The following is a 22,119-nucleotide window of genomic DNA, read 5'->3' as shown; positions in this document are numbered from 1 at the left end:
TCAACATCACTTGCCGGCTCTTGACATGCTACAAAGTGGGATCTCTTGTTGCCTTTAGGAGGCTGAATTGTCTTCACAATGTGGCCCATTGAGCATAGATGCCATCGACAAGGTAGTACCCCATCATGTACTCACGGCCATTGATAAGATTGTTTCAAGCTAGACCATCTCTAGCAACAAGGTCGGTGATCTTGAAAGGACATTAAGGTCATTATAAGAGCCACGCAATCTGAAGTACGAGTATCAAATCCAAAGATCCTCTAGTGTAACTACCTCGAGGATGATAGTTGAATCTTTGCAATGCCCTTTGTGCTGACGTTTCCCGGAATGACTTTGTACTAACATTTGCATCCCACAGGACAACTCTTCGGTGTCCAATGCATGCAATCAATTGGTCCAAGCATCCCTTACCATCATCGTTCTTCACTCAGACCAATGAGCCCTGTTGTGCCTTCATCATTGGGTGCCCTCAAGTACTCTGGTCCGTAGATCTCGATCATGGCTTGTGTGAATCTTTGAACCACCTCTAGGATTATATCCTCCCCAATGTGGGTTTAGTCATCAATGACATCAACCGAGCACTCATAGACAAGCACTCAAAGAGCCAAGACACACTTCGTCAATGGACTAGCACTAATTTCTCCCAATGCACTCCTTCTTAGTTTAAACCAAGGATCATAACCCTAAACAACTTTTGCAAATGATGTAGAAGAGAATTCGGTACATATGAAATCACCGCCAAAATACTTATCTGCATACCTTGCATTAGGAGCAAAGTAATCTCTGACAAGCTTGGCATGATCTTCTACCCTATCACAATTGATATACAAGTGGCAAAACTGAGAACCTAGTCTTGGTCTCCTATCTTCCCCATGAACGATCACGACAATGGCCATCTCAAAAGCATCGCCATCTTCTTCCCCCTCCTCATATGAAGAGTCATCAAAGGACATATCCCTTAACTCTTAATATACAAACTACAATACCGAATGATGAAATTTGATTGCAGAAATAGTAAAGAAAACAAAGAGAAAAGAGAAAAAAATGTACCTAGGCGATTCATCGAACACTTGGCGGGGGGAGGAGGTCGTGCTCGCCCTTCACTAAGCAAGCTCACCGAGTCCGAATTCCAGCATTCAGAAGGTCGCTCGTGATCCCGACGCCATTTAGATTGAGCACGGGTGCTCTACACCATCGTGATTCTGCGCCCATTCCATTCTCGGCGAAAAGAGGCGTCGCGGTGACCCTACCCATCCATCAGCTCCGAGCGGTGCCGACAAAGATATGCGGAGATTCCGGCTGCAGCGCGTCCCAGTAGCGAATCAAAGGGGGTGGTCGGTAGGCGTGGTCACAATTGCCGGTAGAGGCAAGGAACGTGGTGGAGGAGGTTCCCCCGTGGAGGTGGTCAAGCGAGAGGGAGTAGCGACCAAAAATGAATCTTTTGCTGATAGTTCATTTCGCCTGCTCAAATTTGAGAGACGACGCACACTTTTCCTCAAATATTTGAGGGGGTAACCATTTAAGAGTTTGTCTAGGTGTGTCTTAACTCCTAAAAATAGCATCTTCTAAGAATTGAAGTCCTTTTAGGAGTTTGAATAGCGATACCTTTAGTTATGGCTTCTTATGTCATGGGCCAGGCCATCTTTACCCCGGTACCCTGTTATTCTATTTTCAAACTTCGTGTGTGGGGCAAACCCTATTTGACTCTTGGTGCATCATGTGTCAATCTATTGGCCGACCAACTGTACAATGAGCTCTAAGCAAAGAGAGGCAAGGGTGAACGATTTTCTCATGCTTTTGTGTACGGTTTTCTCTGTTACGTTCGTTTTTTGTGTATGGAGGTTTTCTTCTAGGCAAGGTTGTCAGAATTGCGATTCTGTTATACGATTCTACGACTTTACGATCCGAACTAACCTCTATGATTCTACGATTTTAGTTCTTAGAATCTACGTTTCTACGATCCTGATAGTGAAGATTCTACAATTTGCGATCCTACCATCGAAGCTCCGATCCGATTCAAAATCACGATTCTGACAACCTTGCTTCTAGGGTTCCCCTTTTTTGCCTTTTTCTTTATTTTGTTTTCTTGTGCTATTCTGTAACCATGTGGCATTAATTTTGTTGGTTTTTATGGTATTGGTACATCGGTAAATGCGGTATGAAATTAAAATACAGTTCATTTTGGTATGTACCAAATTATTTCGGTATGATTTTGGTATAAAACACAATATATTGCTACGAACAATAGCGAGCAGTTTGGTCACTTGCATGCGAATCATAAGAAGAGTGTTGGTTCCCGATGCTTGTTACATACTCCCCCCATTCCTAAATTTGTCTTTCTAGAGATTTCAATAAGTGACTACATACGAAGCAAAATGAGTGAATCTACACTCTAAAATGTGTTTATATACATCCGTATATGATAGTCCATTTAAAATCCTAAAAAGACAAATATTTAGGAACGGAGGGAGTAGTTCCGAAAAAAATGAGAGGGAAAAGTCGACGTGGGGGTTGCATGCGGTGAAGCACTGTAGCAACTGAAAACGGGACGAGGATCCCCAGACGTACAGCAGGGTGCCATTATGTGGGCCCACTAGAAACCCATCCCACTTGTTAGTGACCTGCCATACATCAGGGGAACTGCTCCACTAAAACGGCCATGTGAGGGCTGTTGCGGATGGCATTTCAGATTTTTTTTAAAGAGGTAAATGCAGTGGTGGTACATAAAGTTGTTTAGCATGTGCAGTTTGGTGCTTGATGTTGCAAAATACGAAAAAATGGTGCCAAAACTTGTTTGTGCGAGCACGTACGGTTCAAAACATAGGTGCTACCGTATCCTGACTCGCGGGGCCCAGTGGCAGCGGCTGGAAGCGGTACGAAATGGCCGGCGCGTGGCAAGTTTGCAGAAACACCCCCGACCTCATAGCGAATCTCAGAAAAATAACGTCTGAACCAGCGGGAGAAGGCAGTTGTTTCTGGGATCTCCTGTTCGTATGCCTTCTTTCTTTCCTTCTTTTCCCGATCAACTCGAGGCGGCGACGGACGTGGCGGCAATCGAGCACGGACTACACAGTGGGTGGCGGCGATGACGGGCCAGCCTCGGCGTCGGCTGCCCGGCGAGGACGCGCCACACTATGGTGAGTTCCTTTCTCCTATGTTTCTCTCGTATGTGCTGTCTCTCCCGCCTCTCTGACCCTGTTTAGGTTAGGGCTAAAATGGTAACGATCATGACGTGGTAATCTGATTTTACATGTACGTTTCATTTGTGTTGTGATTTGAGTATCCGTTCATCCATGAAGGATTGGATGGGCAAAAGAGCAGAATCATTATAGGGTTTAACAGGGGGTTTGGAGGTGGTTCCTTTTCCATCTGATTTTATTAAAGACCGACAGGAGGAACATATGTACAACAATGTGTTAACTCAAATAGGGCATGGAGATGTAAATTTAGTTGGAATGGGAAACAGTGTGTTAACTCATACATCAATTTATTGTTGATTTACCTCTGCACATAACTGAATGTTTGGCTTGCATGAGTTAACTGTATTTTTAACAGTTCAGATATATGAATTTCTGGACAGATTCAGTTATCTGAATTTACAGACAGACTCACTTATCTGAATATGTGGACAGATTTAGTACATAGTTATTTATGGGCCAACAATGTGTTAACTCAGCCAATATAACTCCCTGCTGCTGACAACCCATGAGAAGTTTTAACCTGTAAGTGTAAGCTAGTCAGTCTACACACTAGATGCAATGACCAGCCACAAGACTGATGATAACAACACAGGAGCAGCTACATGTTTATTACGAACCTGGGAGTACAAGGAGACATGCAAGACTGATGGCACTATTGTCTATCCACCTCTGTACACTAAAGTTATGGGGAGGCCCAAGAAAAATAGGAAGAAAGATCCAGAAGAGAAAAATGACAAGCATGGAGGGCTGAAGCTTACAAAGCATGGATCTACAATACACTGCTCCATATGTGGAGCACCTGATCATAACAAAAAAGGGCATTACAAGCATGAGAATGACATTCCAAATGAAGAAGTTGCTCAAGTAGCAGAAAAAGATTATGATGATCCATCAATCCTTGCTGTAATATTCTAAGCTATTAGCACTATGATTTTTTTCCTAAAAAGTGCACTGCATAACATGTTCTTTACCATATGCAGGACATAATGCCACACACAGTGCATGCTAATTTGGATCCAACTCAAACTCTTGGGTCAATGATTTTCATGATGCAAGAGCAGGTATTATGTCAACTAAAACTACAACTCAAATTCTTCTACTGTTTAGTTTTTTTTACTTACAATCATGTCATTTGATTTATTAGGAGAGGTTCACATATCCACCTGCCAGGGACTTTGGTCCACTACCTGAGTCCACTTTCATTGCAAATGCAAGAGCTGAGATTCCACCTGCCAGAGTGACTACAGCTATGTCCAGGGCAGGCAGCAATCAACAAGAAGAGGAACGGGAGGAGGTTGTTGGGGGAGGATCAAGAGGAGGGGCTGGGAGGGGAGCAAGAGGAGGTGCTACAAGAGGAGGTGCTGCGGGAGGACGTGCTACAAGAGGAGCAAAAGCAGCTGCTACAAGAGGAGGTGTCACAAGGGGAGGTGCTACAAGAGGAGGAGCAAATGCAACAACTTCAAGAGGAGCAGATACAACTACTGCTAGAGGAGCAAGAGCAGCAGCTCCTGGCTTCTACAACCCCCTTTTTGGAGATGACAGGGATAATGTTGTAGGAACAGAAACTTCACGAGCACAAAATTATGTCCAAGCAGAGGAAGAGGTTGTGTTCACACAGAATGCACCTCAAGATGATGATTGGCATGATTCCCTCTCATTATAGTTCAGGTAGATGAACAACACCTGAAGCATTTTAAGTGATGCACTAAGTTCATGAATGAACTACCTATGTACTGAATACTATGTACTGAATCTTCTATTTTGTGTTGTTGAACCTTTTCATTTTGTTAATGCACTATTGTTGTCATGTATGACACACTGAATTCATCTCCGATGCAATATTCCTTTGCAAAATGGATATAACCTGCTTGTACATGTTATTTACTTCTGTATGTGATTCTCGCAATAAGCATAGTGCACTGTATGTTGTTCTAGCAACATAAAAAAATTGTACTGTTCTGTACCTGTTTAATTTCTCCCAAAAAAAAACATTGTTCTTTCTACCTGCTTAATTTCTCCCAAAATAATTCTGTTATATGTACCTGTTTAATTTCTCCCAAAAAAGTAAGGTTCTTTGTACTGATCTTGTTTAATTTCTCCCAAGGAAGTGCTTATATATGCTTTTTACTCTGTAATATGAGAGAAATGGCCAACAACAAATTATTCAAGCTTCATTCTCATTAAAGAAAAAGACCACGCACTTAACATTCTCTGAAAGATCTCACAACAAACATTAACATCTATCTCTATAGTTCAGCCTCTCTTTGTACATCCTACTTATTAGCTTCTTCTCCAGTCCGTGCCTCTCCTTCTCATCAACCTTCTTGGACTCCTTCTTGATTAAATTCTCCAGGATCAAATTCTTGCTAGCCGGCTCACCAATAGCTGTTCTTGCCCTCTCCTCCCATGGTTTGTCCACCCACTCAACAAACTGACAAGCCCTGAAATCCTATGCAAATAATCTCGTGAGCAAAAACATTTCACTATGAAGTAGTTAAGCAACAAAAAAATGATCAGTGAGCAGCAACAGACCTCATATTGACACCCCCCAAATCTTCAACTACTGTCAAACCCCTCACTGCACACACGGCGAGCTGGTTCTAGCAGGCAGATGCACTTATCCACCAATTGCTCCACTCCATTTAAATTCAGATCAAATTGGCACTGACGCAGCCCAAAATCAAAATCCTGGAGCTCTTCATCCTATAAAAGGAATATTTCCCCATTCATCTACAGGAACCACCGAGAGTGAGAGAAATAGAGGAGGGATTGAGCACCAGCGGGGATTTTTTTGGGGTTGTACTACACATCCGACGAAATTTTGTACGATGGCTCGCCGGTGCCGGCCATCTCTGCCTGGGAGGCCCGACTGCAGCGGTCCCGCACCTCCTATACATTGCGCTCGCCGACGCCGCCCACCTCCTCCATCCTCTTCGCTCAAGGGGTTCACGGCCCTGCCATAGTCGCCGCAAAGCCGCCGCCGGCAGAAGTGTGAGATTGGGGATTTTCCAAGGGTTAGGGATGCGGGTGTGCATGATTCGTGATTCAGGTAACAAGTGGCTAAATGCCGGTTCAGGCGTTTTTTCTGAGATTCGCTATGAGGTCGGGGGTGTTTCTGTAAACTTGCCACGCGCCAGCCGCTTCGTACCGCTTCCAGCCGCTGCCACTGGGCCCCACGAGTCAGGATACGGCAGCACCTGTGTTTTGAACCGTACGTGCTCGCACAAACAAGTTTTGGCACCACTTTTTCGTATTTTGCAACATCAATCACCAAACTGCACATGCTAAACAACTTCATGTACCACCACTGCATTTACCTCTTTTTTAAACATGCGAGGATGAGAATTAGAGAGAAGATACAATACAAGGACAATGAGGGCGCATCTTCAGCGCCTTAAGCGCCAGCTTTTTGGGGGGGGTGCTTCTTAAGCGGCAGCTTTTTTTTGAGCAATCCGCACCCTTTTATTGAACGTTCAAACATAATGGGATACAGATGATATCGGGCATAATGCTAAGCCACACATGGCGCCCGGGACTAAGAGAAGCAGCTGCCCTTGCCAAGGCATGGGCCTCTCCATTGTACTTTCTATTTTCATGAATAAAACTGAGGTCGCTGAAAAGCCTACTTTGATGCTTTATATCCTGTAAGATAGGGTAGTATCTGCATGGAACTTCCTCCCGTAAATTCGTTACAACCTCAAGGCAGTCAGTTGCAACACAAACGGACCGGAGATGAAGATCGGCAGCAAGTGAGAGAGCTTCGCTGCATGCTTCGGCTTCAAGGATTGTCGGATTGAGACGGCCCTCATAGATGATCGCCGATGCTCCAATGTAATTGCCCCCCTTGTCCCTGCATACAGCAGCTGAGGCAGCCCGGTCACCTATCTTGGAAAAGCCCCCGTCGACATTGATTTTGAAATCATGGTTCTCGGGTGGGAGCCATCCGATCCCTGCCGCCGGCTCCACTTGTAGTCCTGTATTTACATGCAAATCCCTGGCATTCACATGCAGGTCCCTCGGGTTTGCAGCTCGCGCCTTTTGTTGTGTACACTTCTTTGGCAACATCTCCAGCTCTGCCAGGTATTTGTTTACGAAGATATGAGTGGATAACGGGCTCTGAAACTGGTCATCACGTATGGCTCGGCACCGCGCCCACCAGATGGGCCACATAGTAACAAGGGCACGGGCCAAATCATCGGTGTTTAAGGTATCTACCAGCCATAGCAGCCAGAGCTTCGGATCTTCCGTTCTGTTGGAGATGATTGTATCCGTGAGGTCCTCATCAGCAAGAGCCCACACACAACGCGCCATGCGGCAATCAAAAAGAGAGTGGCGCCACGTATCCACCGCCGCATGACAAAGCGAGCACTCCGCCGAGACGGCCATGCTTCTGTGCTGTCGAACCTCACCTGTAGGAATTGAGCATTTGGCCAATCTCCAAGCGAAAACGCGAACTTTAGCAGGGACTGCAGCTCCCCAAAGTTTCGCCCAGGATCCACGATCTGCTTCAATCTGCGAGTGTCCATCATTGTGCTCGAGCCAGTCCGTGCGTTGCTGCTTGGTGGCGGACAGAAGTTTGTAAGCCGAACGCACTGTGAAAACACCCCTTTGTTCATAATGCCATGACCAGAAATCTTGGCGAACTCGAGAGCTAAGCGGGATATTGAGGATTGCCTCCTTGTCCATTGGGTACAAATGTTCATCCAAAGTCTCTATATCCCATGCAAAAGTGACCGGGTTAATGAGATCCGAGACAAGTTGCGGTGGGTTCAAAGTTTTCGGGCACACCGGCCGTAGCTTAAAATCACGTGGTATCCAGTTATCCGTCCAGATATTTGTTTCCGCACCGGATCCAATCCGTTTTATCAGCCCGAGCTTGAGCGTGTCTCTGCCTTCTACCAAAGAGCGCCAGACCTGTGACGGGTTCTTCCCCAGCTCAGCTTCAAGGATCAAAACCGAAGGGTAGTACACAGCCTTGAGGATGCGTGCACTGAGAGAGTTTGGTTCCTGGAGTAACCGCCAGGCCTGTCTGGCCAGCAATGCAAGATTAAAAAGCTCGATATCACGAAACCCCATACCTCCCATAAACTTCGGCTGTGTCATCACATCCCAAGAAACCCACGCTGTCTTCCTCTCGCCCTTTTTGGATCCCCACCAGAATTTCCTCAAGAGGCCATTTATATGCTGACACAAGCCTCGTGGTAACTTGAAGCACGCCATTGAGTACGTCGGAATCGCTTGCGCAACTGACTTGATAAGCACCTCCTTCCCTCCCACAGAAAGTGCCTTCTCCATCCAGCCCTGCACCTGCTTCCATATCCTATCTTTAAGATACTTAAAGGATCCTTCCTTTGCTCTGCCAACGTCCGCCGGGAGGCCAAGGTACTTTTCAGACAATTTCTCATTCTGGACTGAGAGGATGAGTTTGATTTCCTGCCTGACTCCTTCCGAACAGCCTTTACTAAAGAATATTGAGGACTTCTCCTTATTGATGCGTTGCCCTGAAGCTATACAATACTTTTGCAAAAGATTCTCAACTCTGTTGGCCATATCAGCTGTGGCATCAAAGAATAGCAGGCTATCGTCTGCAAATAGAAGGTGGTTTACCTGTGGGGCTCCCGGTGCCACTTTTATACCATTGATGCTCTCACCTGGCGTTGTGGATTTCAGTAGGCAAGAGAGACCTTCGGCGGCCAATAGAAAAAGATATGGCGATATGGGATCACCCTGCTCGAGGCCACGAGAGGGTCTAAACTCCTCTTGCTTACCACCATTAAAGATAACAGAGAAGGATACCAAAGATACACACCTCATTACTGTTTGCGTGAACTGTGGGCTGATTCCCAACTTGAGCATAACCTTCTCCAGATAGTTCCACTCGAGCCGATCGTAGGCTTTCATCATATCAAGCTTCAAAGCACAGAACCTGTTACTCTTGAGCTTCCTGGATTTCATATAGTGGAGACACTCATAAGCAGATATAAAATTGTCAGTAATGAGACGCCCTGGAACAAATGCTGACTGTTCCTCGGAGATGATATCGGGGAGAATAAGCTTGAGCCGATTAGCCAACACCTTTGATGCAATCTTAAAGATCACATTGCAGAGGCTTATCGGTCGAAACTGTGCCAAATTTTTCGGGCTAGCAATCTTGGGTATTAGAACGATGAACGTCTTGTTTATCTCCTCCGGAGAATCTTCTCCAGTAAGAACTCGAAGCACCATCTCAGTAACCTCATCACCATAGAGCTCCCAGTGTCTCTGAAAGAAATGTGCCGGGAAACCGTCTGGCCCTGGGGCCTTTGTCGGAAACATCTGGAACAAGGCCTCTTTCACCTCTGTCTTACTATACTGTGCATCCAGAGATATGTTCATAGGTGCATCTACCCTGGTCGGTATATGGGAGAGGACCTCCTCAATGCCAACCGTGGACTCAGAGGCGTAGAGATTACTATAAAAAGAGGTAGCCATGCCAGCCATCTCATGCTCCTCCTTACACATGGTTCCATCGGGTCGCTGCAGCTCAACAATCCGGTTCTTTGCCTTCCGGGCGCTAGCTTTGCGATGAAAAAATTTTGTGTTACTGTCTCCTTCTGCTAACCACTGAATACGCGCCCTCTGACGCCACATAATATCCTCCCGTAAACAGAGCTCGGCCATACGGGTTTCGACCCTGTCTTCCTCAGCTGACGGCCCCACGCGGCCAGGTAGTGAACGCAGCTCCTCCAAATGTGTGCGGAGATGACGCAGTTCAGATCGCACCGCGCCAAAAGACGCTCGGCCCCAACTCTGTAACTTCTCAGCCACCACAGTCAGCTTATGAGAGAGCGCAGGAACACTCTGGGCCCGCCCCGCATTATTCCAGGCATCGAGTAACACATCTCCAAAACTTGGGTCTCTTTCCCACATGCATTCATAACGGAACTGTTTTTGTTTTGCGCGAATACTTGTATCAATCAGCTCGGTCTCCAGAAGAATTGGACAATGATCCGACTTTGCAGCTGTGAGGTGCTCGACATATGCGAAGGGAAACAAAGCAGACCAACACGGTGAGGCCAGAACTCTATCCAAGCGAACGCGGCAGTAGCTCCCTCCGGCAACCTTCTTCTCCCACGTCCAATCCAGGCCCCGATACCCCAGGTCGGCTAGGCCGCAAATATCAATGGCTTCTCTGAATGCATCTATCTGCGAGCTATCACGCTCATTTGGTCCATGCTGCTCTTCGGGCCGCAATATCTCATTAAAGTCCCCAATGCACATCCATGGGAGTGTACTCTCTCCCCTCAAACGCTTCATGGTGTCCCAAGTTTTATACCGAAGGCTCCTGGTAGCTTCACCATAGAAACACGTCAATCTCCATTGCTCGTTACCCGGTTCAGTGACCCAGGCATCCACGTGATACTCCGAAAAGTTCTTTATTGAAACATCCAAAGAGTTTTTCCAAAAAAATACAAAGACCTCCACTACGACCACTACTACCGACACCAAAGCTGAAATCATACCCTAACGACGTGCGTAAACCTTCGACACGACCCTTCTGTAACTGGGTTTCAACTAAACACAAGATAGAAGGCGAACTGATCTCCACGAGATCACGTAATTCACGAACTGTCGCGGGATCGCCTATCCCACGGCAGTTCCAGCATAAAATTTTCATTGGGCCTGGCGACGCCCCGAGTCGGAGCCCGCCAATAACGCCATCTTGTCTGGGTTTTGCTTCACTGGTGATGCTGATTTCTTCGCTTTCTTGGCATCTCGAGGGGACACATATGTTGGTGGTGGTGGGGGTACCGCCATGAGTGCCAGGCCTAGGTCCGGGCCGACCCCGCATCCGGTTTCAGAGCCCTTAGTCGCACCCTGTTGCTGCACGTGACCATCTGGGTTATTACCAGCCAAAGCAAAATTCAGGTTTCTGCGAGCCCCCTGTCCTCCTTCATGCTCCGTCTCCGTTGTGGCAGCCGGTTTCAGTGGACTAGTCACCTCATCTTCCTCTCCATCTTCTGCTCTCGGATCCAGCCCAGCCTCCTGAGACGAGCGCTTACGCACAGGTGAAGTTTGCCGAGGCGGTGGTGCACTCCTTCCTGATCTTCCTCTTCCCCAGCCTCCAGAGCGACCACCCCGCGAGGCTCGGCCTCCTCCTTGCTGCTCCTGTACTGTCTCCCGTCTCTATGCCAGCATCCAGCTTCCCCATTGCTTGTCCTTGGCCTCCCAAACTCCATCTCCACACTCCTCATGATTATGACCCATAAGTCCACAAATTTGACAGAAGTACGGTATCTTCTCGTACTTGACAGGGAGGAGTCTCCTGCCCTCACCCACCACGTTCAATGGAATAACCCTCGTAAGTGGTTTGTCCACCAGAACCCTAGCTCGGATTCGGACGTAGTTACCTTCATAGAAGAGCCTTGGAGATAGTTGTGTTTCCTTCACCCGACCAATCCGCCTAGCTAGCTGATCAACAATTTCAAGTTTCCGGTAGAGCTCCGGTATATTGTGTATTTGTGCCCAGACAAACAGGCCATCGAAATTGACGGATTCCGGATCTTGCTTACCATCATAATCTTCAATCAGCATCCCCATCCCTCTGAACAACCACGGACCTCCATGGACAACTTTCTTCCAATCTCCCAGGCAAAACATCTGAAAGATAAATAGGTTTTCCCCTGCCTCCCTGTACTGCGGCACATGTGCTAGGCTCCAGATCGATTTCATGGTCTCAAACATAGCGGATGCGCTGAAGATCCGGGTCGTGTTTACCTTCGCGATCGCCGGCCATCTCGCATCTGCTGCATACTTCTTAGATTCCTCCACCCCCATGATCACGTCATCTAGTTCATCGTCCTTGAGATCCAAGTGTTGCAGCATCTCCTCCAAATTCTTCCCGGACCAGCCCTCCGAGGACGATCCTGCTCCTGTCGCCATGCTTCACACTCGCGTGCCGGTGCGAGGAAAGGCGCCCGGCGATCGGCCGGAGAAAAAGCTCTAGACGGCGGCGCAGTCGCCGCCAGAGACGATAAACCCTAACCTAGAGGGTAGACGATAAACCCTATTTCCAACTTTCTTAAGCGGCAGCTAGCAAGCTGGTGCTCGCGTTCAAGCAAGTGGCCCACGGCCCAACTTCAAGCCTTGCATGCTTTGCCCACTATGATTTTTCGTTGGTCTGGTAGGGGAAAAATTGGCGGGTCTTTTAGTACCGTTGAAAACAAATGTGGAATCATTTTTTACGGATTTTTTTTAAAAAAACCATCAATTTGAGAAAAAAATGCAAATTTGGTAAAAGTTTGCAAATTTTTAAAAAGTTCGTACATAGAAAATCCAAAAAAGTATACAAAACAAAAAAAATGCTCTTGAACTCGAAAAAAGTTCATAAATTTGAAAAAGGTTCATATATTTGTAAAAAGTTTGTGCAAATGAAAAGAGACCGAGAAGTTGAAAAAACATTCACAATTTTTTGAAGCAAGTTCACGAATTTGGCAAAGGTTCACAAAATTAAATAAAGTTCTCAAAATTGAGAAAAATCCCAAAAATAAAAAAGTTCACAAATTTGAAAAGGTTCACAAAACTGAAGGAAAGTTTGCGAAACTGAAAAACTTCACGACTTGAAAAAGGTTGTAATTTTCAAAACAAAATCACAAAAAACAAAAAATAACCAATTTGAAAAGCAAATCGTAAACTTGAACAAACGGTCACTGATTTGAATTTTTTTTGTGGGTTTTGAAAAAGGTTCATGATTTTCTAAGGAAATTGGAAAAAAAGTTCATGAATTTGACAAAATAATGGATTTGAATTTTTTTCCCAAAAATGAAAACACTTTCGAAGTTGAAAAATATTCACAGAAAATAACAAAAGTTAACGAATTTGGGAAAGGTTCACAAAATTTAATAAAGTTTTCTAAATTAAGATATGTCACGAAAAAAGTTACTGAATTTGAAAAAAGTTCACAAAAACTAAGGAAAATTTGTGAAATTGAAAATTTTTCAGGAAATTTTAAAAAGTCCACGACTTGAAAATGTTCAGAATTTTGAAAAAAGTTCATCAAAATTTAAAAAATGAAAAGAAAATGTAAACTTGAATAAAAGGTCATGGATTTATAAAAAATTGTAAGTTTTGAAAAAGGTACACGAATTAGTAAGAATATGTTCATAGATTCAAAAAAAAGTTGGTAATTTGAAAAAAGTCATGAATTTGACCAAAAAATTGATTTGGAAAGATCGCGAAATCGGAAAAAGTTCACACATTTGAGGAAGGATCATGATTTTGATCAAGTTTGCTTATTAAGAAAAGAAAACAAAAAAATAAAGAGAAAGAGAAAACAACATAAAACAGAGAAAAACCGGCCAAACAGAATAACAATAGAAAACCGGACTAGGAATGCGCTGCATTTTTCTTTAGTGTTACATTTGCTACATAAGAAACGAAAAAGAAAGCAAGTAGGCACAACAAGTAACTTGTCCCGGTTGGTTACTGCAGTTTGAAGTAAACCTTGAGGGTTGGAGTTTGAATCTCTAGGTAAGTTTGGGGGACAACAATGGGGAAGGAAAGATGGTAGGATGACAAATTCTTTCATCGCATTAGATTAAGTCAGTTTTTTGGTCATGTGTAATACGATGCAAGGTGAAAAGAGTTGGTTGGATGAAGGAAACTAAAAACCTAGAACAATCATTTGAGTTAGACTGTGATCCCATATTTATTTTTTTGTGCCTTTTATAAGAGCATTGATCCCGCAAGAGATTAAGACCATCATCTGACCACTTTTCTAATATTTGTATTCTGAAAAGTGTCGGTTCGACACGTGAGTATGAGAGTATTTGTTTATTTACAACGTTAGATTTGTTTATTTACAACGTTGTTCGTCATCCATATGAGTAGAAGCAAAATGATAGACATGAACTAATAGACAAGTCTAAACTTTATAAATAATAATAATAAAAAGTAGTAGTAGTGAAAAAAGGAAAGATAGTAGCGTAGACCAACCAACCAAGTTTAGAAGGCTAAATCCATCACATACCTACAATGAAGACATAAAAAAAATTGAAACTGTAACTTAAAACTTATGTCAGATTAGAATAGCATACATGGGAAATATCATGTGAAAATAGTTATCTTCTAGAAATACAAAAATACTATTTGAAAAATCTTATGCACGAGTTCTCTTAGATACAAAAGGAAAGTCTACAGATAGGGACGACTGTATTTACATCTATACAAATTTCAACTTCATATTCAATTTACTTTGTGAGAAACAAGAAGGAAAAAAGTAGGGTGCGAATAGTGTACTAAACAGCAAAACTATATGTTTGAGAGTGGACGTTACAATACTCTTTACAAAAAAACTTGTTGTATGCTTTTCAATATTTTCATTGTAAAGATGTTATTCTATACTAAATAGTTTATGCACTCTGATGTAACTGGAATTTAGCTTTGTCCTGAATGAACTTCTTACATTTTCCTGCAAAGAAAGAACTTCTTTGTAAGTTAACCAAAACTACAGAAAACTATATCAACAGCTGCAACCTCAAAATAGTTTTTTTTTATCTATATGTATTTGATATTATAGATATTAGCATATTTTGTATAGACTTTGTCAAACTTAAGTAAAGTGTAGGACAAAAGTAGATCTTCAATTAATTTAAAACAGAGAAAGCAGTAAGCTTGCAGGCTACATGAGCAGGTTCTGAAGATCGCCAAATGTGGATTGCTGGGCAAATCTCCTTTGGCAGAACGAAATAAGACAGCTAGAACGAAGCGAAGCCCAATCACGGTCTGCCCAAGGAGAAATGGCCCAGTAATCTACAACTTGCATGATAAATAGGGAGTTTATTTGGGCTCTGTTTCGGCTTACCTGATGGGGTATATGCACCGGGAGTTTATGTGGGCTCTATTTCATCTTACCTGATGGGTGGGATTGTTTGGTGCATTCCTAGGTTCGAACAAACAGGGTATTTATATGCATTCCACAATGGCAGTTGGTGCTGAAGCTGGCATCAGCATATCCGCTTATGCATCTGCCTTCCTTGAAGACTTGCATACCGAGCATATCTCCAGGCACCTCTGGCTGTGGCATCTTCAACAAGTTTCATTCTTCCAGTACTAGTAGGCATGAAATTTACTCCCTCCGGGCTTCGCCAGGAAAAACTGACGACTTCAGGATTTACCACTGGTCAAACTTGTTCAACCTTATGCACAAACTTTGTTTAATTTGGCTACTAATAGTCTAATACGCATAAAGATATTTGGATCATATGAAAAATATTAACATTACAGTTGATCATGTCTTGTCAAAAACTATGTATGTTCTTGAATAGACGGAGTAACATGTAAGCACCGTAGCATCTGTCGGCAATTTGTAATACTTTGCGCAGCCAGCATTCGTTTGCCCTTTTCCGTCATCTCGCTTTGGTTTTAGGGATGGACTATTTCCTCTACTTCTTGTGTTGGTGCAGAATAGATCGTCGGTGAGGCTAAATGTAGTGTGATATCTGCTTTGTCATTTTCCCGGTCTTATCTGCAACATTTCGTAACAAAATGTGGTAAAATAGCAAGACATTGCAAATTCTGGTGAAATCTGAAAATAACAAGAAAATAATCAATAGCCACAAGTGGTACCCCCCCACACACACACACAAATTTTTTTGGCAACACGTGGTATATTTTGCACTACTAAAAGGTAAAGCCCTGCGAGTGGCATGTGAAAGATCGTCTCAATTTAAGATCAGTATGTTACGCGGCCTTTCGACGCCCACAGCAGCAGCTGGTGCATGCTTTCTGTAAAGCTCAGTGCTCTTCAGGAGAATCAGATACTTACTAAATTCTTCCACAGATCAGGAAGCTTGTGACAGCACCAAATAGGAAGATCCATGGGGATGTTCCGCGACAAAGAATAATATAAATGGTCCTCTATCACATGAAAAAAGAACAAAATCTGCTTGACCTTTGAATGTGTTTATGCATGGTTAGGGAAGTAGCTGCATGAATCAATAGAAGAAGATAGTGCAAATGTCTTCTCCATAAATTATGTAACTTGTGAGCCATTCCAGCTAGCTCCATAAATTCAAGCTTATATTTGAACAAACATCACTAGCAAAGTGGCAGTGGTGGCATATGTTTTTGGAGAACCTCTCTTGTAGTTTGGGTGTTGTCAATGGTGGTGGTTAAAGTTGATGTTTGTTGTGGCATGCCGTTGATTGCTTTGGCTTTAAAAAAAAATTAGACGCGCATCCTTGATGTCTCGACTTGCCCTTAACATCGTGTTGTTGCAGAGGTCAGGTATAATTGATATTAGCTTGATATTAATACATTGCCCTTTATCAGGTAAACAATTAAAAAGTTGGATTTACCTTTCTCACCATATTTTCCAATGCACTAGGCATAGACCAAAGTACTTAATTCCCCCTACAACAAAGCCCGTACCAAACAAAATATGCTTTCATCAATACAAATTTCATTGTTCAGGTGGTGTTGTTGGGATTGGCGTAAATCTGGTTACCCATGCTAATGTGATGCGGTGTTGCCTGCTAGCATGCTTTTCAGCGGTCAGTCAGTTGGTTTTAGTATGAATTGTGAAACAGGCATGTTCTTCGATATAGAAAATCAATAATTTTCATTTGAAATTATGCCTATGGTTTGTAGTCATGCAAAATCGTTTCTGATTGCTGTAGTATGTTTTAACCACTTTCTCAAGCTCAAGTGCTGTACAGTGTACCCAGTTTGTTTTAGTCCATAGCAAGCTGCAAGCAACACATTAGCGCCAATCAGAACTTCTAGACGTATAAATTATAATAGCTCAAAATACCAAATTTACTAGAATCGTCAGTAAACCTGTTTGAATCAGTTTACATAGGATTTAACCACTGAATCAAGATGCACGTTGGTATCTAATGCAAAATGTGTCATCTCATATGCGGAACTCTTTCAGTAATCAAACTTGTTTAACTAGCAATAGTGATGTCAGTACCTTTGCACGGGATAGCACAAGCGCAAGGGTCATTCTCTTTCTATGGTCCAACGGTTCAGCTCAAAAAGACAGAGGAGATGGGAAAGGCAGAGCTAGAGGAATACCTCTCGAAAGCATTATCCTGATCTGGAAGCATATCCGGCAGCATATCCAGATTTCTTACTCATTTCTGCCCTATATATATTTGCAATGGTAGCATGCAGTGAGTGGCAAGAAGCACATTGTGCACGAAAGAGTAACATGAAGAGCATTGTGTGACTAAAAACAGACCAACGGTCTTCCTCCACAAACAAACTGGTGACTATGGAGTGTTCAGGGTGAGAATCACAGTGCAGTTCTCCTCTGGCATGGATGCCAATGTAGCAGGTCCTGGACAATGGCCTATGCTATCACCGTCCCTGCCAAAGGAGAATTGCCCTGCCATTCAGTATAAACCCTGCTTTGATCTTGCTCTTTGACATGGGACACTGCTATTTGCAGGCCCAAAGGTTCGTACACTTAAGGTATTATCTATGTGAATCCTCTTAAATCTTCTCTGCAAATGGTTATTTAGAAAGTGTTTAGCAGTTTGTATCTATAAATGGTGGTGGTATGTGTGTGCTTGTGTGTCTTCTTTCTGATCGGGGAAACAAAGACTAGCGGGCAGGCATTTCTTGCATGGGACAGTTTATACTAAAGATATGATATAGGTTTAAACTAGTCAAAATGAGTGCTCTAAAGTGAGTCAAAAAAATGTGGGAAGGAAAGCTAAAGTTATGCCTCAAGCTGAAAATAACATAACTGGTGAATATCCATCAATTATCTTTACTACACGAATAGAGGTACGAATGTGTAAAAACAAAAAAATAACAAATATCCCATATGTAAGCTGCATAACAACTGAACATGCGCTACAATTTTACGAAATTGGCCAACTATATTTGATATTTTTTAAAGGACTGCAGATTTTCAGAAATTTTCATGACATGCAAATGAATGTGCAAAAGGGTAATAATACCAATCAATTGAGCAGCCAAACTATAAAGGGCAGTCCAAGCACCCTTCCACTTCATTAATTTCTTCAGATAATTCCACAGTAACTGTACATATCAACAGGCAAGGAAAGAAAAGGTGAACAATTCCACGAAAGGCAAACACTGGGTCGCCATGGACAGGAACTTCCTCCAAGCTGAAATTAGTGAACGCATATTTGAGTTTGGCACCAAAAGCCAGTTTTGGCAGCGATATTGGTGTATGTATCTCAATTCTCAGACAGATGTGTGCTAAGATATTCAGACTAAGTGTTCTGAAAGTAATACTCTCATCATTGACAAAAGGTCCATCTCCCGACTTGGCCGATGCAGAGAAAACATAATGTGCCATTGACACTATGAACCTGCCAGCCCATTTTTGACTGACACCTGAAACGTGGTATCGCTATGCATCTGAAACGTTTCACGAAATCGGCAAAAGAAAATCCCAATATCCCAGCGCAGCAGTGTGTACGGGACTCATATATGCGTGATCCACAGGGTCGAGCGATTAGAGGAGCTGTAGTACCGAAAAAGTCGGAGCCACAAAGCACTAGCAAGCAACCACACAACGCGAGTTGGAGGAGAATCTACCACCTGTTGCTCGCCCACCCACCACGGGCACGGGGGAAAGCAGGGACCAGGGCGGCGGATCTTCTGTTTCCCGGTGACGGAGGAGGAGCTTCCCCGTGCTCCTCGCGTCCGGCTCGAGTGGGCGAAGCGGTTAGGCGCCGCCGCTGCCGCCGCCGCCGTGTCGTTGCTCAGCCGTTCCGAGGGCCGCTGGCTTGAAAGGCGCTCGCTGCAGGCCGGTATCCTGGCTGTTGGAATGGGCTTTGAGATCGGGAATCTGTCACCTTTTTGGCAGGCTCGTGTCGGCTCGTGTCAGCCTATGCATCTATATACGGTCTGGGATACAGCCCGTGCGTACATGTTTGGCCCATCAGCCTGCTCGTGTCCTCTCTGCTCAACCTGTGATGCTCTTTCTCTGTCGTTCTCGTTCCTGTTCCGTCGCCCAGCCATCCCCCTTCCTCTCTCTTTCTCATCTGTGCGTAGTTCCCGCGGTGGTGGTCGTCGGTGACCACGCTCCCCTTCAGCCGTGGCCAGGAGACCGGGTGCAGCCCCACCCTCCCTCGGCTCCTGCGACCGAAGCGCCGGCCCGAGCGCTCGCCCTCTTCCACTCCGACAGCCAAATCACCCGGATCCCGCGTCCTCTTCCACTCCGGCGACCGGATCCCCTCGAGTTTGCGGAACACCGGATCTGTCCAGGGCGAGGTCCTTGTCCACGGATCCGGCCGGGAGAAATCATTTTCTTCATTGTTTCCGTCGGCGAGGCTGGATCACACCTCATGTACTTAAGCTTTTATCTTAGATGGGTTTCATCTGTTCTAGATTTGCACGTTTCTTGGCAATTTCAAGTTTGTTCCTTATATTCCTTTGGTACGGCTGATTTGGCTGCATGGCTCGATCCAGATGTATACCATTTGTGTTGATAATCTAGAATAGAGTGCTCTCTGATGCTTGTACTTTTGTACAGATGTGATTTCCTTTTGTTTGCTTGTAATCCCCTTCGTTTGAACTGGATAGGTCTCTCCTCATCCTGTTGCTGCCTAGATCCGAATTTACTGTGATGTTTTTAGACAATATATGTGACGGATAATCATGAGAGAAAAATGTTATCCTTACCCATGCGTATGTGCCACATCGGCTTAATTTTGCCAACATGTGTTCTTTGCGGTGCTAATTCATACAGTCCCAACTTTTTGCACTGCCCATTCTCATGTAAAGAAAAAACCTAAGTTGCTCCTTTGCTTGGTTTCTGATGGATAGCATCTATGGCCTGGGTTAGATGTGCAGAAAACAATGATGATGCATTTGTGGTTCCTGATCAGCACCATGCTGATATGGTCTGTGATCTCAACCCTGAAGTAGAAGGTGTTTAATCTGAAGCATTTTCCTATTTCTGCAATCTTGTAGTATTGCCTTCTTGCCAACTCACATGTGCCATGGATAGATACAAGTGCCCTTCCCCAATGTGCAGAATTGGCGGTTGTTAACATCTTTGTTATGCCTAGCATCAGAAATTTTTGTTAGACATTTTTAACATATATCTTCTGTGTTTTTTTGCCAACTCTTTCTAATCCATATTCCCTTCAAATTCCGCAGATTTGTCTTAGGTTCAGTTCAACTAAGAATGCAAGATGACAAAATGCGACAAATGGTTGAAAAAATGTGCAGTTCTGCCCCCAGAGAAAAAGATGCCATCCAACAATATGCATAGTTGGGTTCCTTGGAAACATCATCCTTGAACTTTCTGACAGCTTGGAACAGATGCTTCCACACATAACCTCCCTAGTTCGATTCTTTCATTTTGCCTATGTTGTTTTAGTGCTTCCAAGAATATGTGTACTGTAGTCATGCCTGGCAGTGGGAGCAAGCACGTGGCCCATCACAAAAATTGCAAAAATGCAATATCTTTAAGCAAATATGCATCTGGTGCCTTCAGATTGTGTGTTTCTTTATCACTGAGACAAATAAGCATCTTGATCAATCTTGATATAACTAGTTTCCTCATCAGGTGAGGAATTCTTCAGCTTTTACTTCTTGATTTAGTTGGTTGATGATGTTTTCATGGCTAATGGTGCTTTTTTCTGTTGTTAAAAAATGCAAATGATTAGGTTCTATTGATTGCTCCTACGAATGCAAATGATTAGGCATAACAGAGTATGTTGGAAATTTGTCTACCCTGTGTGTGATAATCTGTTGATTGCTCCTACCAATCCTAGTTAAGTTCAGACATGCACCAGTGCATATGGCATGTGGGACGATCAGAAGATTTGTGTGTTAATGTTGATGCATTAAATGTACAAATCATTTTTATTAACATGGTAATAGTTTTTCAGCTACTATCTTGCAGGGTCGGGTCTGTTTACCCACTAATTTATGCAACATTCACAAAAATCTTAATTAGGTTGTTAAGACTGTCAGCTTGCCGGTGGTTAGACAAAATTCAGTGCTCCTGACTCGGTCATTATTGTTATGCGCAACTTGGCATTTGCCCCTGTAAATTAGTTTTACAGCCTCAAAATCGACATCATCTTGGCGAGCTGCTGTTTAGGCGGCTTAGTGATTTGGTTATTTATTAATTATTACTAGATCCGTGTCTGTTGGACATAGTTAAGCCACGTGTGCAATAACCGAGCTGGTGGTCGGCCGTGCCTGCCGGGATTCCTTTGACTGTGCCCGTGGGAGATGTACTATGGAGAGGATGTGAAGTCGAATGGACCTGAGAACAACTACTTAAATGCCTAGATTCTGTACCTACACGTGCTAGCTGGCCTGCCCACAATACACGCGATGGTGCAGCGATACGAGGGAGCATGAACCAGAAATACCGGGAGGGCACACATCCCTAGCGCACGTGAATGGCCAGGATACCGGCCTACCTGATGCTCGGCCTCCATTCGCATTTTCCGCTCGCTGCAGTCCTAGGTGGAGCCGGGCCTTGCCGGTGGTTTTCGCCACCTGTTGTCTGTTGATGCTAAAAGTCTTCCAGCTTTGACCATCATTCTGTTATGAAGATGGAGAGTTTTCAAAAGTTCGCAAAGAAAAACAGATGGAGAATTTTCAAACTTTGATCATGCACTAATTAAAGAAATTAAGGGGATATTGGAAAATCGCTTAAATTTGTTTCAGAAAGTACTTGCATAAAATGTAAATGTATTATTAAAGCATCTCCAACTGAACAAGTTTCACCTGGTCCGGACAAAACCCAAACATAAAACCTTTTCCAACGGACCCCCCACTTCTGCCCATGCGTTCGTGTTGGTCTGCATCTTCAAACCCGACCCTTAAAGCATCTCCAGCCGTTGGCCCCCCCAGGCGGCTCGAAAAATCGCCGCCTGGGGGAGAACCGGCGCTAAAAGTCGGCCTGGGGCGATCGGGTTTCCAGTCGACG

General features: G+C 44.0%; 3 long non-coding RNA genes across 4 annotated transcripts; 1 reads left to right on the top strand and 2 right to left on the bottom strand.

Annotated features, from left to right (window-relative positions):
- Positions 1–5,308: 5,308 nt before the first annotated feature.
- LOC123160093 (uncharacterized) lies at positions 5,309–6,264 on the bottom strand. 2 transcript variants are annotated; one of them, XR_006479996.1, is made up of 3 exons: positions 5,978–6,247; positions 5,733–5,903; positions 5,309–5,649 (listed from the first exon to the last, which is right to left on the bottom strand). It is a non-coding gene; the product is annotated as an uncharacterized lncRNA (long non-coding RNA). The 2 variants fall into 2 exon arrangements; XR_006479995.1 differs by having other exon boundaries at positions 5,733–6,264.
- A 9,154-nt stretch (positions 6,265–15,418) lies between these two features.
- On the bottom strand, positions 15,419–18,948 carry LOC123157140 (uncharacterized). The gene is made up of 3 exons (XR_006478730.1): positions 18,762–18,948; positions 17,259–17,328; positions 15,419–15,705 (listed from the first exon to the last, which is right to left on the bottom strand). It is a non-coding gene; the product is annotated as an uncharacterized lncRNA (long non-coding RNA).
- Positions 18,949–18,992: 44 nt separating this feature from the next.
- Positions 18,993–20,761, top strand: LOC123157139 (uncharacterized). Its single transcript, XR_006478729.1, has 2 exons — positions 18,993–19,512; positions 20,328–20,761. It is a non-coding gene; the product is annotated as an uncharacterized lncRNA (long non-coding RNA).
- Positions 20,762–22,119: the final 1,358 nt, after the last annotated feature.

Source organism: Triticum aestivum, chromosome 7B (assembly GCF_018294505.1).
Source record: "Triticum aestivum cultivar Chinese Spring chromosome 7B, IWGSC CS RefSeq v2.1, whole genome shotgun sequence".
NCBI classification, from domain to species: domain Eukaryota; kingdom Viridiplantae; phylum Streptophyta; class Magnoliopsida; order Poales; family Poaceae; genus Triticum; species Triticum aestivum.
This window is presented reverse-complemented; position numbering and strand designations above follow the sequence as displayed.